Source organism: Seriola aureovittata, chromosome 10 (genome assembly GCF_021018895.1).
Source record: "Seriola aureovittata isolate HTS-2021-v1 ecotype China chromosome 10, ASM2101889v1, whole genome shotgun sequence".
NCBI lineage: Eukaryota > Metazoa > Chordata > Actinopteri > Carangiformes > Carangidae > Seriola > Seriola aureovittata.
Window position 1 is genome coordinate 45669 of NC_079373.1, and position 16368 is coordinate 62036.

A 16368-nucleotide genomic window follows, 5' to 3' on the forward strand; every position below is an offset into this window, starting at 1 on the left:
GTGATGCATTAAGTTTGTCTATTCCTTAATTCCCTAAGGTAAAAAGGGGTCGAGAGTGGTCCTTAGATGGCAGTATTGTAACATGGTGGATATTTACCTTAGAACTAATAAAACCTATCTCAGCCTCCATGTGGGCTACAGAAATGAACTTTGGATCATACTTAGTTGAAATCTTTCCAGAGTAATACTGCATGAATTACCTGGTGATAGGACGTTTGGTTCAATGACATTTCAATCATGCTTTATAAAATGTGGAATAGTTCATCAATCCGGCTTGGAATGTAGGATGGTTTTATGGCGGGGGTCTGTGGTTCCTCGTGAGACCCCCCTTTGGGTAAGAAAGGGTGTTAAAGGTGAGAGTGTTGTTTTCTCTTGTGAGAGGAAATGAACCAGGAGTGTGAATCCTGGTGGTTTAGCACCTTGATGGCTAAATGTTCCTTTTCATGTTATTTGATAAGAGGTGGCACCCTCCTATCAATCCCGGATGAGTGTCAGGGATGAAACATGAATTCATTGTCAGTCTGTGGGGGAGAGTTGTGTTTGTCTCCCATTTGGTGCAGGAGTGTTGGTTCAGAATGAGTTCGATGAGCTAGCCATAAATTCCGATGGTATCTTCAAAAGCTAGTCTATTGGTGAGGGGAACTCATTTCGTCCCTGTTTTCTATCCATGTGATGGTTTGATGATGGGAAAGTGGACATGGGAGGCTCCCCGTATCCTCCAGAGCACCCCAGTGTCCTTACCATAAATCTGGTGTCTGGTCACTGGCGTCCACCAGTGTCCGCTACATGCAAAATGCACTTTTCCATGGTTTTCTATCAGTAGTATGTGTCCCTGGCATGTCTACGAACCCCCCAAACATGAGAAAAGTCCATCCTCTCGTTCTTTTGCTTTCTCCACCTTTCAAGAAATGTTTGCTCAAACGAGCGAATTGGAGATTCTCCCCTGGTGACGTCAAGAAGGGCGATGCCCCTCCCCCCGGGTGGGTGACGCTCCCCGAGCTAGGTGTGTGTTCCGCCCACTGAGTCCGTGTTGCAGACGGTATCGTTACTTCCCTCGCGAACACCAGCTTTCAGTAGAACAATGTCGAAGGTACGAGCGAAACACAGTAGTTGCTTTGTTGTTGGCTGCACAAACCAACACAGGAGTCTTTTTTTAATCCCTACGCCCGAGGATCTGAAGACCCAGTGGATTCATTTTATTTTTGATGGAAATTTTGCCGCTCCAAGTCTGAAAGTGTTGTACGTGTGTGCTAACCGTTTCACCTCGGACTGCTTTCTCAACGAGGGCCAGTACAATGTAGGATTTGCTACAAGTCTCAAGATAAAGCCTGGATCAGTACCGACTGTGCGTGACCCAACTTTGAACGTGGGAGCTGTAAGTTTTACCATTTTATGTTGCGTTACTGTTTGTTCACGAGAGCCTGTTGCGTGTGTTGTTAGCATGGCAGCTAACGTGGCTAACATTTAGCATCGTCGACACGCAGCCGGGTATAGCCGGGTACAGATTGTATGCAATTCTTCTGCTTGGTATCGCCGTGTGACATTGATTAGAGCCACCCTGTTAAATGTATTATACTTTAAAGGCGTTTTAACTGTCTGTAAAGTCAAGCCGGTAAAATTCGGACTAAAAATAAGCTCGTAGTGATTAGCATAGGTGTCCGGGCTTGTTTATTAGTGCTGTGAAAGTTATTATTGAGAATCATGCCATATAACGGCCGTTTTAACGTTTATATCATGTTTACAGATACAGTGCCTGTAGGGAATATCTAGATAAGTACACAGTTAATGGGATATGTCCAAGGGTAAAGTCTGTAATACACATTTTTTGCATCTTGCACATATAGTGAGCTATTTGCAGCAATTACAAGCTATTGACAACCCAGTTTACACATAATTGAGTGCATCTGTTATCATTCTTGGACTGTTTGCAGCTGTTGCCATAACTACACATTTGAGGAGATGTTGGTGTAATCTCTGTTTCCTCTGTTCAGGCCATCTATACAGCTTCCTGCAACAAGGGATGTTGCATGCCAGACTGACCCACTGCAGGCACACAGTTATCCTTGAAGACTCTTCAGCCTCACATCAGAAGTACAGGTCTATAGCCATCTTAAGTGCATCTACTTTTGATAAACCTAACAGTCATTTATCAGTCTTGGAATAATGTGCAGGTAAATGAAGCTGTGGTTACTTAGAACTTGTGAGAGTGTGTAGGCTAAGGTTTCTGTCATCATCTATCACCTGGCTGCCATGTACTACAATGAAAATGCTGACCGACCACAAGCCCAAACAAAAGTTCAAGGTCCAATTTCCAAAAGCCATGAAGGGAGAATGCAGAGCTAAACCAATTAAGACTGAGGCGAAATTCTATAAGTGTTATATTATTTTATTTTCCAACCAAAAAATGTTTTGTACACATTGTATTAAATATTGCACATATAATGTTATGACAGTTCCATCAACAACAAAATACAGTAAAGAAAATGTCAGGAGGTATTTGAAACAGACTTTCAGTCATTGTTTTGTAAAAAAAAAAAAAATTGAAAAATGTAAAAAAAAATCTTTTGTGTTTTATCAAGCAGGGAATGTGGTGGACCTCATATTTGAAAAAGTCTTTGTTGACCTGGGACCATACACAGAAGCTGCTTTGGCCATCCCCGTCCCAGAGGACCTCACTGCACAGTTCGAGCGGCCTGAGAAAGAGGAGGTCATATCCAGCTCTGTGTCCCGGTTCTATCATGGGCCAGTCTAAAACCCACATACCGGCCTGTGGCGTCAGGAAACACGGCATGGATGCGTAGGACCACGCAGGCTGGAATGACGACCCAGATTCTGCAACCAAGGAAGCACCAGCTCACAAAGCTCCTATAGGCTAGATACCTGTACTGACTAAAACAACTGGACAGGGCATTTAGTCTTGCAAACATATATCTATGTTGTGTCTCACAATTTTTTTTATGGATCCAGTGAATCCTACAGTTTTTTTTATTATCACTGATTATAACTGCCTAATTTGATGTAAATAAATACTTGATTGTTACTAAAGAAATGACTCCTCTGAATTCATATATTATATGCACACTATCTGCTGATAGAAGAACTTTACAAATCAAAGAACAGCTAAACTAATTTGTTTGAGGGTGTGTTACTCTATTTGTGGTGTGTTATTACCATTGTAAAATTATGTGCAGTAAAGTAAAACAAGACTGCCTAACATCTTTTATTTAGATTGAAACTATGTTTTTACAAAGAAGCAAAACGTACTGGTGTATTCCTCTCAACCGTAAAGGACCATAGTCAGTACGGTACATGTTGCAGGCATTCTGGAGGGAGTACACATTGAGGCAGAGCGGCTCCAACCCAGGACGGCCGACCATACATGGTAAATCTTCCGCGATCTCCCATAGCCGTCTGGTAACCTACAGTGAATTGCAAATGGTAAATTCTATGGTTTATTATAAATGTAATGTAATCAAAACAAATTAGTGATTAGTTTGTCTAAAGAGAATGCTACCTGTGGTATCTCCTAGCAGCAGATGTTCTCAGCTTCTGTGGGCATGGTTGCACAGTTTCCACAGGAGCACCTATCCAAAATATAGAGAAAAATGGTAACATTCACCAAAATAAAAAGCTTATGAAATTCAAACACTGACAGACAGTGGAGCTAAGGTGGGTAAGAAGTAAGCTTGGCTACATATACAAGTGCATATAACAGAGGTAATTTATAACATGTCACTTATTGCATATAATGTGGAGCTTGACAACAGTGTAGTGTAGAAAACTGCACAGTTCAGTCTTTGACTAAAGATTACTGTTGCTGTCAGACATGTTTATGCTGATTTACAGCTTTCATTGTAATACACAAAATAAATTTACTACATAAAGGAAGATGTCATGATGAGCATCTCTGCTCAAAACATGGAGAAAAATGATTTACTTTGTCAGCACCTATTAATATATCTGACTAGTACTGACATTGAACACCTGTAGCAGTCCACATACAACAAACATTTTCAGACTGTAAAAGTATATCTAAGGAGGCATGACAGATAACTACATTACACAATTCACAATAGTGCTTATTTACCAAAAGAGCTCCCAGTAATGACGAGACAGTAACAGTTAGCATTAGCTACCTAGCTACATGTTAGTAACTGTGTGCCAGCTCTCATCAACAAACTCAAAATGTAATGTCAAAATACACAAAATTGGTTACCAACCATTCAGAAACGTCCTGCTGCAGTTGTAGAGTTTGAACTTCTTCAGCAGCCTCTCCCTCTGGGTCAGATTCTGGATAAAAGTCGTGTGGTTGAACCAAATCGCTACCGACGGCAGGTTGCCGGTCACGGTCACCGTAAACATTGGAGCATGGTGCCAGAAGCCCGAACGGCAGCCCCTTCCGGAGAGGGGCGTGGTCAGGCACAGCTCATTGCATTTAAAGCTACAGACACAGAAACAGCCTGTTCTGAACAGGGCTGAAAAAGAGGGGTTTACAGGCATGCTGAAATATAGGATCGGAGTGGATTTTTTAGCAAAAAGCTTCAAAGACATGCTTTGGGGACCTCTGAGACTTATTCAAACTTGTTGAAAAGGAGCATAATATGTCCCCTTTAAGAAAAATATTAAATTTAGAGAAAAATACTTTAGTATTAGTGAAGAATGATTTCCAATCAGCCATTGCTTTCTTATATGCACTAGTGGCATCTTGATCGTGGATTGTGTCGCCAATTACCTCTGTTTGAATAACAGAGAGGATGGTTGCAACACATTTAGGGTATGTTAAATGCAAAGTGTAGTAGTAAGCCATTAGCACCAACATCCCTTCTGAGAAATCGTCCTGTGGGAGGGTGGTCACAGGTACATTACCAACAGCCACGATGGTGGTTGATCCATCAAAAAGCAGAACAGGGGAGCAGAGAGGACGCTTCTCCAGGTACAGGGTGGGGTCTTCGCCTGACTGGAACAGAAAAAAAAGAACAATGCGTAGAGAGTGAGAAGACATAAAAATGTATTGAAAGTGTATGATCATTTTTAAAATTAAATTATCAGGTTGCAACCAATGACTTGAGCACTCTTAAATTTAAATTCACGTTTAAAAACTCATACTCATTATTATCAGATTGTAAGAAATAAACATGAATTACTTTACAATAGGTTAGGGGGGGAAATGTTAAACTGATGTAAGAATTTAGGATGGTTTAATACCTGATACAAGCTGATGCAAGGCGGTATATTTTTAATGTTTCATCAGTGAATGAATGATATAATTAAAGGTTTTGCAAAACATTTTTGTTATTTCTTTCTGTGAACACCATTTGAGGGACACTAGAGGCACTTCTGTTTTCCCCTTTTGTCATAAATTAGGTGATATCTATGACTGTGAACTTAGGTGTATTGTTACTGTAAATGTGAACAAGCACAATAATGTGAGAAAATAAAGGCACTTCATCAAAAGGAATCAACACAAACATTTTCTTACCTTCAGGATATGAAGAAGTGCCTCACAGCTATTCCCAAGCTTCTTTGGTGGCGAAGTTGGTGAGGGGAAGAGGGATGGCAGCGCATTGAAGAGGGCGAGTGTGAAATCCACTAAAGAATATAAAGATAAACAGAATGGTTTGATTGTGGTATAAATATCAATATATACATACTGTATGGAACAGCAACTTACCACTGCAGACATCCAAAGGGAAAGGGGGTTTCAGGACTTTCTTCCACACGCTGTAGAACTGCACCTTGGCACAGAATTCTGCCCATCTTCCTTTTACTTACTCAATGTATCTACTGTTGGTGCCACCTACTATGCGCCGCAGCTCATTCATTGCCTAAAACAGCATTGTGCACAGTTATTCAACAGTTAACAATGCATTGAAATTCAGAACACAGATACACAGTAATTCAAGTTCAGGTAGTAAAAACAAACCAACTTAAATTTCGAACATCTTTGAAGCATGGATATGCCTCAAAGATTTTTGCAGGTCGGTCTTCTTCCTTCCTAACATCTGCATCAATGAAAGCCCGTCTGGCCTCATACTCAAGGTCCAAAATTTGAGCAACATCATTTTCATTGGGTTTTGCATAGGGTTAGGGTTAGGGTTAGGCTAACCCCTAACCCGAACCCTGACGAAATGGGATCGCCGTGGCCGGAGAGGAGTTCTCCTTCTTGAGGAGGTTGAGAACGTCCTGTACTTGGATGGTCAGGAGGTTCACCTGGGTGGTCATGGCTTCTTTAAAGTGATCCTGACTGTCTGCCATCTCCTTCACTCCTTGGTGCAGAAGCGACATCTGCCCCCCTGCTGATTCATGCGGACGCCTTGGAAATGAAGGGCTGCTGTCAGGCGATCTAAGTCGGCTGGGTCCATGCTGGCCAGTTCGTTCTGTCAGACTCGAACTTGGACAGGACCCAAATGCACAACTCAAAAAGTTCAACAAAATTATATTTATTAACAAAGTACAAAAGAAAATCGCTCTTATGAGGAAACAACAACGTAACAAACAATAACGTGACTAAGCACGAAGTATCAAAGTAACAAACTAGAGGAGACAAAAAGAAAATCACTCTGAGAGGAACAAACGGCAAATGCTAGAGAACCAAAAATCACCCTTATGAGGAAAAACTAAACAAAGCAACAAGGAACAACACCTGAATCAACAATGACATGGAGCGTGGGGCCGGGAGGTTCATCGATACAGAACAAGACGAACTGGCACAGAACAAAGGGAAACGCAGACAGATATACACAAGGTAATGGGGAACAGGTTGAAACAATCAGGGCGGGGAAGACAATCAGACCAACGGGAGACACCAGAAGGAAGGGCAAGTTACCTGAAACAAAAGGAGAGTCAAATGTCAAAATAAAACAGGAAGTGACGAGACAAGAGACAGAAAACTAAACACAACCAGAAACAGATCATGACAATTTTTTAAAATCAAATAAATAAAATTCACTTAGGACAGTCGAATATTAATTGAAATAAGAACATAAAATAATGTAATCAGAGCATATTCATCATGAAATCAGTGCAAGTAATAAAATTAGAAAAATATATAGTTACATAAATAAAATAAATTGTTAAATTATAAATAAAGCGCCAGCATACTTTTTCATTCCTTTTCAACAAAACATTTAAATGACTATTAATTAAACTATTGAACTAACATGATTATGAGCATAATTTCAACATGAATAACACTCATCCAGTGGGTCTAAATTTCAGGGGGCATAACCAAGCACCAAAAGATCTCCGCATCTGGGGTATCTGGCATCCTGTCTGCTGGGGTTTCCTGAATGCACTCAAGGCTCTGAGGGATTTGGGGCTCAGGATCACACCCTGTGTTCTCCACAGCTCGGGTGTCTGCCATGGCCTCAGGTGTCTGCCATTCGAGGATTAGGGTTTCTGGCTCAGGATGGCATCCTGTTTCATACTCAGCTGTGGGTGCTGCCATGAACCTGACGCTCTGCTCAGCCCGGGTAGCTGCTACATACTTTGGTTCAGCAAACTTTGCTTGCTGACATGCTTCACTCTGGATGGGAAGGTAATTGGATGCATTCATTTTGTTGAAATAATATTCGGCAATAGGTTGTCTCAACCTGTCAACAGTCACAAAACACTTGGAAGCAGTGTTCACATTCACGTGCAAACTCCTCCTTTGGACTCCAGACTGCCGTGATTTGGGTGAGAAAGCCAACCTCTTCTTTGATTTTAGAATGTGAGACTCAGGAGGCTGGAATGATGGGAGGTCTGCCTGTGACAATGAGGAAGCCTCTCTATGTCCATGTGAATGCCTTTCACGTCTCCTACACATGATCCTCAACTCCTCGGAAGACAGTGAAGAAGCTGAGTCAGGTCGATCATCCAAAATGGGTTGCTCATCATCCGAGCTTGTCTCTGGAGTATCCTTGGAAGACAGTGAAAGGTTTGACTCCTCGAGTTGATCATCTTGGAAGGATTCCTCCTCATCACCACTGTCTTCATCACCTTGAGAGGGAGACGCAACAGCCCTCTCCAGAGCTCTCATTCTCAATTGTCTTGATTTGTACAGCATTGTCAGGAAGAGCGATGTAAAACCTCTCTGCAGTATTAGGATCATGGCACATGGATTTTGCCACCTGTTTCCTCTCTTCCTCTGTGAAGTGTTGGTTGGCCTGGAAACACAATGAAATGTTTATTACATTGACCTCCCCCCACACACCCCACCCATCCCATCCCACACTGAAATGTTTATTACTTTGTCCCCGCACCCCCACCCCACCCCACAATGAAATGTTTACTACTTTGTCCACCCTCCCACCCATCCCACAATGACGTTTATTACTTTGTCCCCCTTCACCCCAACCCCCCACCCCACCCACCACCTACATGCAAGTATCAACGTGATCTCACTTCCAATTCCACATTAAGGATTCCAAATTCCAAATTATATCAATTTCTTATTTGAGAAGAGACGCCGCTCCGGATCTTATTGAAACTGATGGTACCCTTCAATCCAGAGTCCACCCAAGCCATATGGAGTAAGTGTAAGGGCTTCGCTATCTGTTTGCCAAGTACTGTGTGGAACACATACTCGCTGGCCCAACGTCTAACACAGCACTTGCCGTTGGTCAGATGTTCAAGCCACTGAAACTCCTCCTTGGTCTGGGACAATGCAGCTTGTCCAAATGACCGCACAGTTTTGTGATCATCCACCTTGGGGAAAAATTCATGAGCGTATTTGTATGGATAGATGGACTTTGCCCCCCCCACAATGAAATGTTTATTACTTTGTCCTCCCCGAACCCCATCCCACAATGACGTTTATTACCTTGTCCTCCTCCCCCAACACCCCCACAATTAAATGTTTATTACTTTGTCCCCCCCACAATTAAATGTTTATTACTTTGTGCACTTTTTTGTGGACGTCAGCCTGGAGCCTCTTCATTTCATAAAGAATTTTGCTTAAGTCTTTAGACTTGAGCTTACTGGTCCCTTGGAAAGAGTTTTCCACGTTTGAAGAACATGATGACATTGGTCATCATGCTTTTTATTGTAGTTGGCGCGTACCCCTTCTTAGTCAGGTACGTTGGCCACCTATGGAAAAATGTATGGTGTTAAAAGTGACTAAATCTCACTTCTAGTTCCACCAACAGATTCCACATTCCATATTCCAACCTCCAAATTTTAATTTATTTTAAAACATCATAGATTATAATTTGGAATTCACAGATAATAATTTGTATTTGTAAGTATTTTGTGCCTGGATAAGAACGAAATTTATTGTTTTTAGGTCAAGAAAAATATAACAGAAAAAGTACTTAAGCACGTAACTTGTCCATTTGGTTAAGGAACCTTAGATCATGAGAGATGGAGCTCGAAGGTAGGCCAGCAGCCATGTAGCGGCAGAAGTGAAGAGCATGACTGGAAGACTACCGTGCATTGTCCTTGTCCTTGGCTCCCAGCCGTGGCCCCTGGCGAAACTTACAGAAGTCATCAAGAATCTTGTCTGCAGTAAAAAAAAAAAAAAAAAAAAAAAAGAGTAAATATTAATTGTATACCCCCCAAGAAAAAAACAAAGAAAGGTGAATAAGGGAAAAATTAAATAACCATAATTGTCTCTCTCCCTCAAATTGCAATTGAAAAGGAAAGGGAAACTTACTATATAAATACTGATCCTTATTCCCCTTGCAGACATTTTCCCCCTTTTGAGCTGATAGAGGTGCTCCATGTGGTATGTTGGGTGTCCTTGGACGTGCTGTCAATAATCAATCCACCTTCTGCTCCAGCTGCTTCAACCTGGAATCAAATTGCTCCAAGTTGCAGTTGCAGTTGCATGTGCACACCTTTGGCACTGAACCACATGACTGGAGCCCACTGTCAGAGAGCAGGGGATTGATGGACCCAGACAGAGTCGTGCAAGGGAGTTGGTGACTCTTTCTCAAAGAAGGGTGTCCGGAAGCGTAGTTGTGGTACTCAGTAACAGAGTTGAAAGGAGGCTGTTGACTCTGAGTCATGGAGGATTGACTAGGAGAGGAGTTGTGGGACTCTGGGGTAGAAGGAAGTGGCCGACTGGCATTTGGTAGATCAGAGTCACTGGAGGAAGCTACCTTTTCATCACTCCTCACATTATATCCAAGATTTATGGGGATGGAACCTCTTTGGATGGAGTCAATTCCAGTGCAAGGATCATCATCATCACAGGATGAATTGAAAACATTGGAAGACCGCAGTTCAGCAAGCTCCCTCACTCTTCATGATTGGTTCTCGTTCCTATTGACATAAAATGTATTTTTAATGAAACATTAAGCTAACAAAACATCAGATTTACAACAGATTTTACCTACGTTTTGAATATACTTACCTGTGCTGAGATATTGTGTTTGTCTTGTAAATGTTTATCCAGGCGGACCAACCCTTTCTTTCCACATAATATGCAGTCCAAGTGTTACGGCGGTAACTCGGAACCAGGACCCAGATGCAGAGACGTTCCAAAAGAAGAATTTATTTACAAAATCACACAACAAAAAACACCCTTGCGGGGAACAAACGGGGAAAACCAAATAAACTACAAAAACAAAAAAAAACACGACGGCAAAAGTACCAACAGAAAATCACCCAAAAGGGGGGAAAAACTAGACTTACAATACTTCTAGAAAATAAAGAGCCAGGACTGCAAAAACTCACTGGAAGATCTGTTAGCAAAATTCTGTGATAGAAAAACACTAAGAGATACACAAGAGTGGGGAAGATCTATTCGGAAGCGATTTCACGAGGAGCTTGGTCTGGAATGCAACAGTTCCGCACAGGAGCCAGAGCGTGAGTGGTTTAAATAGGGACTTAATTGCCGATGGAAGGCAGGTGTGCCTCATGAGCCTTGCTCCCGAGTCTTTTTTGAGATTGAGATGTGCATGAAGACTTCATCTTCTTCTGCTGGGATGTCTCCTACTCTGTAAGGGTAGAAGGGAGCCTCAGTAGTTGTGGCGAGCCACCCAAAACAGAGACTGATTCATTCAGTGACTGGGTTTATGGAAAGCTGTTGTTGATATCTCATGTGTGTGCTGAAGATTTAAATTTATTCTCTTTATTTATACATTTTTTTATTTCTTTTCTTTTCTTTAGTCAACACAATACAACTCACTTAAAACGTACCTTTTGGTCGTGTGAATTCTTTACTCTGTCACTTAATGCACATTGCTAATACCCCTTTCTCCTGTAGCGATCTAGACTTCTGATTTTCTGGTCCACAAGGCAATTACTGCACTGAAAATAAATATACTGTATCTCCCAGTCTTTATCATCCAACAGTTAGAGCTGAGGCAGGTTACAATTGCACTCCCCACTTCCTCCCCAAGAGTTGAACCAGCCTCCTCCTGATATGCTCCCCTCCATTTGACCTTTAAAAGAACACATTATTAAAACCTTAAGTAGCAACCATCTTATGCAAGTTTTTCAGGTAAAGAAAATCTCATTGGCAATATTTTTTCTAACCTCACATTTGAAATCGTGAGCTTTGTCATTGGAAAGCCGCTCTAGACGTAAGGATCTATGGGGTGGCAGAGGGATCTGAGAAGGAGACAACAACGATGATTTCATTTGTAGAAAAAGACAGGGTCTCGAGCTAACGGAAGACGGAAGACATGGCCGATTTGATGGGACCGCTGCCGCAGGTGGGTGCGCGGCCGCGCTCCATCATAGTCAAGTTCCTAAGCTTCAAAACGATAGAGATAATACTACGCAGGACCTGGCAGAGGAAAGGATTTACCTGGCATGAAAATCACATAAACCTGGACCACGACTATCCACCCCTAATCCTCAAAAAACAAAGGGAATATTCAGAGATCCGCAAGGTGCTGAAAGAAAATTCAATTCAATTCCAGATCCTCTTCCCGGCCAGGCTGCGTGTGAGACATGCGGACGGAACCAAAGTCTACGAAACTATTGAGGAGGCAACAGAGGACCTGCTGAGAAGAGGCTACACCGTGACGACTATCAAACCTCCGGAGAAGCTAATGGAGCAGGTGCAGCGTCGGGATTTTAATATGTGGGGGTGATTTTAATATTAGGCTAAACTCAAATATGGATTCTTCAAATGGGAAATCTGACGCAAAACATTTCAACAAAAAAGTTAATACTTGGATGCAGGAAGTGGATGTGTGGAGAGAGATAAACCCGACGAGTCGGGGTTACACACACTACTCCTCCGCTCACAATGTTTACTCGCGTATCGACTACTTTTTTATGCTTAAAAAAGATCTTTTTAGGGTAGACAAATGTGAAATAAGACCCAGCACTCTTTCAGACCATGGTCCCGTCCACATGTCAGTTCACCTAAATAATAAGGCTAGGTCTGCTCTTTGGAGGATGAACTTGAACGTTTTGAATAACCCAATTATTAAAACGGACATATTATGCAAAATGCACTTTTCCATGGTTTTCTATCAGTAGTATGTGTCCCTGGCATGTCTACGAACCCCCCAAACATGAGAAAAGTCCATCCTCTCCGTCTTTTGCTTTCTCAACCTTTCAAGAAATGTATGCTCAAACGGGCGAATTGGAGATTTTCCCCTGATGTCGTCAAGAAGGGCGATGCCACCTCCCCCAGGTGGGTGACACTCCCCGAGCTAGGTGTGCGTTCCGCCCACTGAGTCTGCCTTGCAGACGCTATCGTTACTTCCCTCGCGAACACTGGCTTTCGGTAGAACAATGTCGAAGGTACAAGCGAAACACAGTAGTTGCTTTGTTGTTGGCTGCACAAACCAACACAGAAGTCTTTTTTAACCCCTACGCCTGAGGATCTGAAGACCCAGTGGATTAATTTTATTTTTGATGAAAATGTACCCTCTCCAACTCCGAAAGTGTTGTACGTGTGTGCTAACCATTTCACCTGGGACTGCTTTCTCAACGAGGGCCAGTACAATGCAGGATTTGCTACAAGTCTCAAGATAAAGCTTGGATCAGTACCGACTGTCCGTGACCCAACTTTGAACGTGGGAGCTGTAAGTTTTACAATTTTATGTAGCTTTACTGTATGTTCACGAGAGCCTGTTGCGTGTGTTGTTAGCATGGCAGCTAATGTGGCTAACCTTTAGCGTTGTCAACACGCAGCCGGGTATGGCTTCTTCTTCTGCTTGGTATCGCCGTGTGACATTGATTAGAGCCACGTTACCGGCAGAATTATAAAAAAATAGGCTCTGTAGTGATTAGCATAGGTGTCCGGGCTTGTTTATTAGTGCTGTGAAAGTTATTATTGATAGTCATGCCTTATGACGGCCGTTTTAACGTTTATATCATGTTTACAGATACAGTGCCTGTAGGGAATATCTAGATAAGCGCAGAGTTAAGGGGATATGTCCAAGGGGGTAGTCTAGGATACACACTTTTTGCATTTTGTACATGTTGTGAGCTATTTGCAGCATTTACAAGCTATTGACAACCCAATTTACTTTTTATTTTTTCACTACTTGCAGCTGTTGCCATAACTACTGCCTCTGTTTCCTCTGTTCAGGCTATCTAGCTTCCTGCAACAAGGGATGTTGCATGCCAGACTGACCCACTGTAGGCACACAGTTATCCGTGAAGACTCTTCAGCCTCACATCAGAAGTACAGGTCTGTAGCCACCTGAAATGCATCTACTTTTGATAAACCTAACAGTCATTTATCAGTCTTGGAATAATGTGCAGGTAAATTAAGCTGTGGTTACTTACAACTTGTGAGAGTGTGTAGGCTAAGGTTTCTGTCAATATTAACATCTTTGATTTTCTCTTTACTGTACCTCCAGACTCTACCTGGCTGCCATGTCCTACAATGAAAATGCTGACTGACCACAAGCCCAAACAAAAGAAGGTGAACCACTGCTCAAGGTCCAATCTCCAAAGGTGTGTTATATTATTTTATTTTTCAACCAAAAATGTTTTGTACACATTGTATTAAGTATTGCACATATAATGTTATGACAGTTCCACCAACAACAAAATACAGTATAGAAAATGTCAGGAGGTAGTTAGAAACAGACTTTCAGTCATTGTTTTGTAAAAAAAACAACAAAAAAGTGAAAAATGTAAACAAAATCTTTTGTGTTTTATCAAACAGGGAATCTGGTTGACCTCATATTTGAAAAATTCTTTGTTGACCTGGGACCATACACAGAGGCTGCTTTGGCCATCCCCATCCCAGAGGACCTCACTGCACAGTTCGAGCGGTCTGAGAAGGAGTAGGTCATATCCAGCTATGTGTCCCGGTTCTATCATGGGCCAGTCTAAAACCCATGTACTGGCATGTGGCATCAGGAAACTCGGTATGGATGCGTAGGACCACGCAGGCTGGAATGACGACTCAGATTCTGCGACCAAGGAAGCCCCAGCACCAGCTCACAAAGCTCCTATAGGCTAGATACCTGTACCGACTAAAACAACTGGACAGGGCATTTAGTCTTGCAAACATATATCTATGATGTGTCTCACAATTTTTTTTATGGATCCAGTGAATCCTACAGTTTTTTTTATTATCACTGATTATAAGTCCCTCATTTGATGTAAATAAATGCTTGATTGTTACTAAAGACATGACTCCTCTGAATTCATATATTATATGCACACTATCTACTGATAGAAGAACTTTACAAATCAAAGAGCAGCTAAACTAATTTATTTGAGGGTGTGTTACTCTATTTGTGGTGTGTTATTACCATTGTAAAATTATGTGCACTGCAGTAAAACAAGACTGCCTAACATCTTTTATTTAGATCGAAACTATATGTTTTTACAAAGAAGCAAATCGTACTGGTGTATTCCTCTCAACCGTAAAGTACAGTAGTCAGCGCGGTACATGTTGCAGGCATTCTGGAGGGAGTACACATTGAGGTAGGCGGCTCCAACCCAGGACGGTCTACCATACATGGTAACTCTTCCTCGATCTCCCATAGCTGTCTGGTAACCTACAGTGAATTGCAAATGGTAAATGCTATGGTTTATTATAAATGTAATGTAAAAAACAAATTACTGATTAGTTTGTCTAAAGAGAATGCTATCTGTGGTATCTCCTAGCAGCAGATGTTCTCAGCTTCTGTGGGCATGGTTGCACAGTTTCCACAGGAGCACCTATCCAAAATATAGAGAAAAATGGTAACATTCACAATTCAAAATATAAAGCTTATGAAATTCAAAAACTGACAGACTGGAGCTTAAGGTGGGTAAGAAGTAAGCTTGGCTACATATCAAGCGCATATAACAGGTAATTTATAACATGCCACTTATTGCATATAATGTGGAGCTTGACAACAGTGTAGTGTAGAAAACTGCACAGTTTAGTCTTTGACTAAAGATTACTGTTGCTGTCAGACATGTTTATGCTGATTTACAGCTTTCATTGTAATACACAAAATAAATTTACTACATAAAGGAAGATGTCATGATGAGCATCTCTGCTCAAAACATGGAGAACAATTAATAAAAATCAAAATGATTTACTTTGTCAGCATCTATTAAAATATCTGACTAGTACTGACATTGAACACCTGTAGCAGTCCACATACAACAAACATTTTCAGACTGTAAAAGTATATCTAAGGAGGCATGACAGATAACTACATTACACAATTCACAATAGTGCTTATTTACCGAAAGAGCTCCCAGTAATGACGAGACAGTAACAGTTAGCATTAGCTACCTAGCTACATGTTATTAACTGTGTGCCAGCACACATCAACAAACTGAAAATGTAAAGTCAAAATACACAAAATTGGTTACCAACCATTCAGAAACGTCCTGCTGCAGTTGTAGAGTTTGAACTTCTTCAGCAGCCTCTCCCTCTGGCTCAGATTCTGGATAAAAGTCGTGTGGTTGAACCAAATCGCTACCGACGCCAGGTCCCCGGTCACGGTGAACATTAGAGCATGATGCCAGAAGCCCAAACGGCATCCCCTTCCGAAGAGGGGCGTGGTCAGGCACAGCTCATTTGCATTTAAAGCTACAGACACAGAAACAGCCTGTTCTGAACAGGGCTGAAAAGGAGGGGTTTACAGAATGTGGGAACTATCGTCCTGTAAGCCTACTAAATAATGATTATAAATTATTCACCTCCATAATATCGAAAAGAATAGAACTGATATTACCAGAATTACTACATAAGGACCAGACTGGCTTTGTCGGACATAGACAAACCCAAGACAACATCAGGAAAACACTGCACGTTATGAGACATGTTACACAACAAAAATCGGAGACACTGATATTAAGTTCGGATGCAGAGAAAGCGTTCTATTCAGTGCATTTTTATACAAAGTACTATCAAAATTTGGCTTTCACAGAACTATAATTGATACATTTGCAGCTCTATACCTCAGGTGAATAGGGTAAAATTATTCAACTAATAGATATCACCATTAAACTTCTCAA

General features: G+C 41.6%; 2 long non-coding RNA genes across 2 annotated transcripts; one reads left to right on the plus strand and one right to left on the minus strand.

The window, feature by feature from the left end:
* Positions 1-4714: 4714 nt before the first annotated feature.
* On the minus strand, positions 4715-6072 carry LOC130176526 (uncharacterized). The gene is made up of 3 exons (XR_008828880.1): positions 5672-6072; positions 5480-5589; positions 4715-4957 (listed from the first exon to the last, which is right to left on the minus strand). It is a non-coding gene; the product is annotated as an uncharacterized LOC130176526 (long non-coding RNA).
* Positions 6073-13159: 7087 nt separating this feature from the next.
* Positions 13160-15016, plus strand: LOC130176615 (uncharacterized). Its single transcript, XR_008828898.1, has 3 exons — positions 13160-13582; positions 13755-13851; positions 14066-15016. It is a non-coding gene; the product is annotated as an uncharacterized LOC130176615 (long non-coding RNA).
* Positions 15017-16368: the final 1352 nt, after the last annotated feature.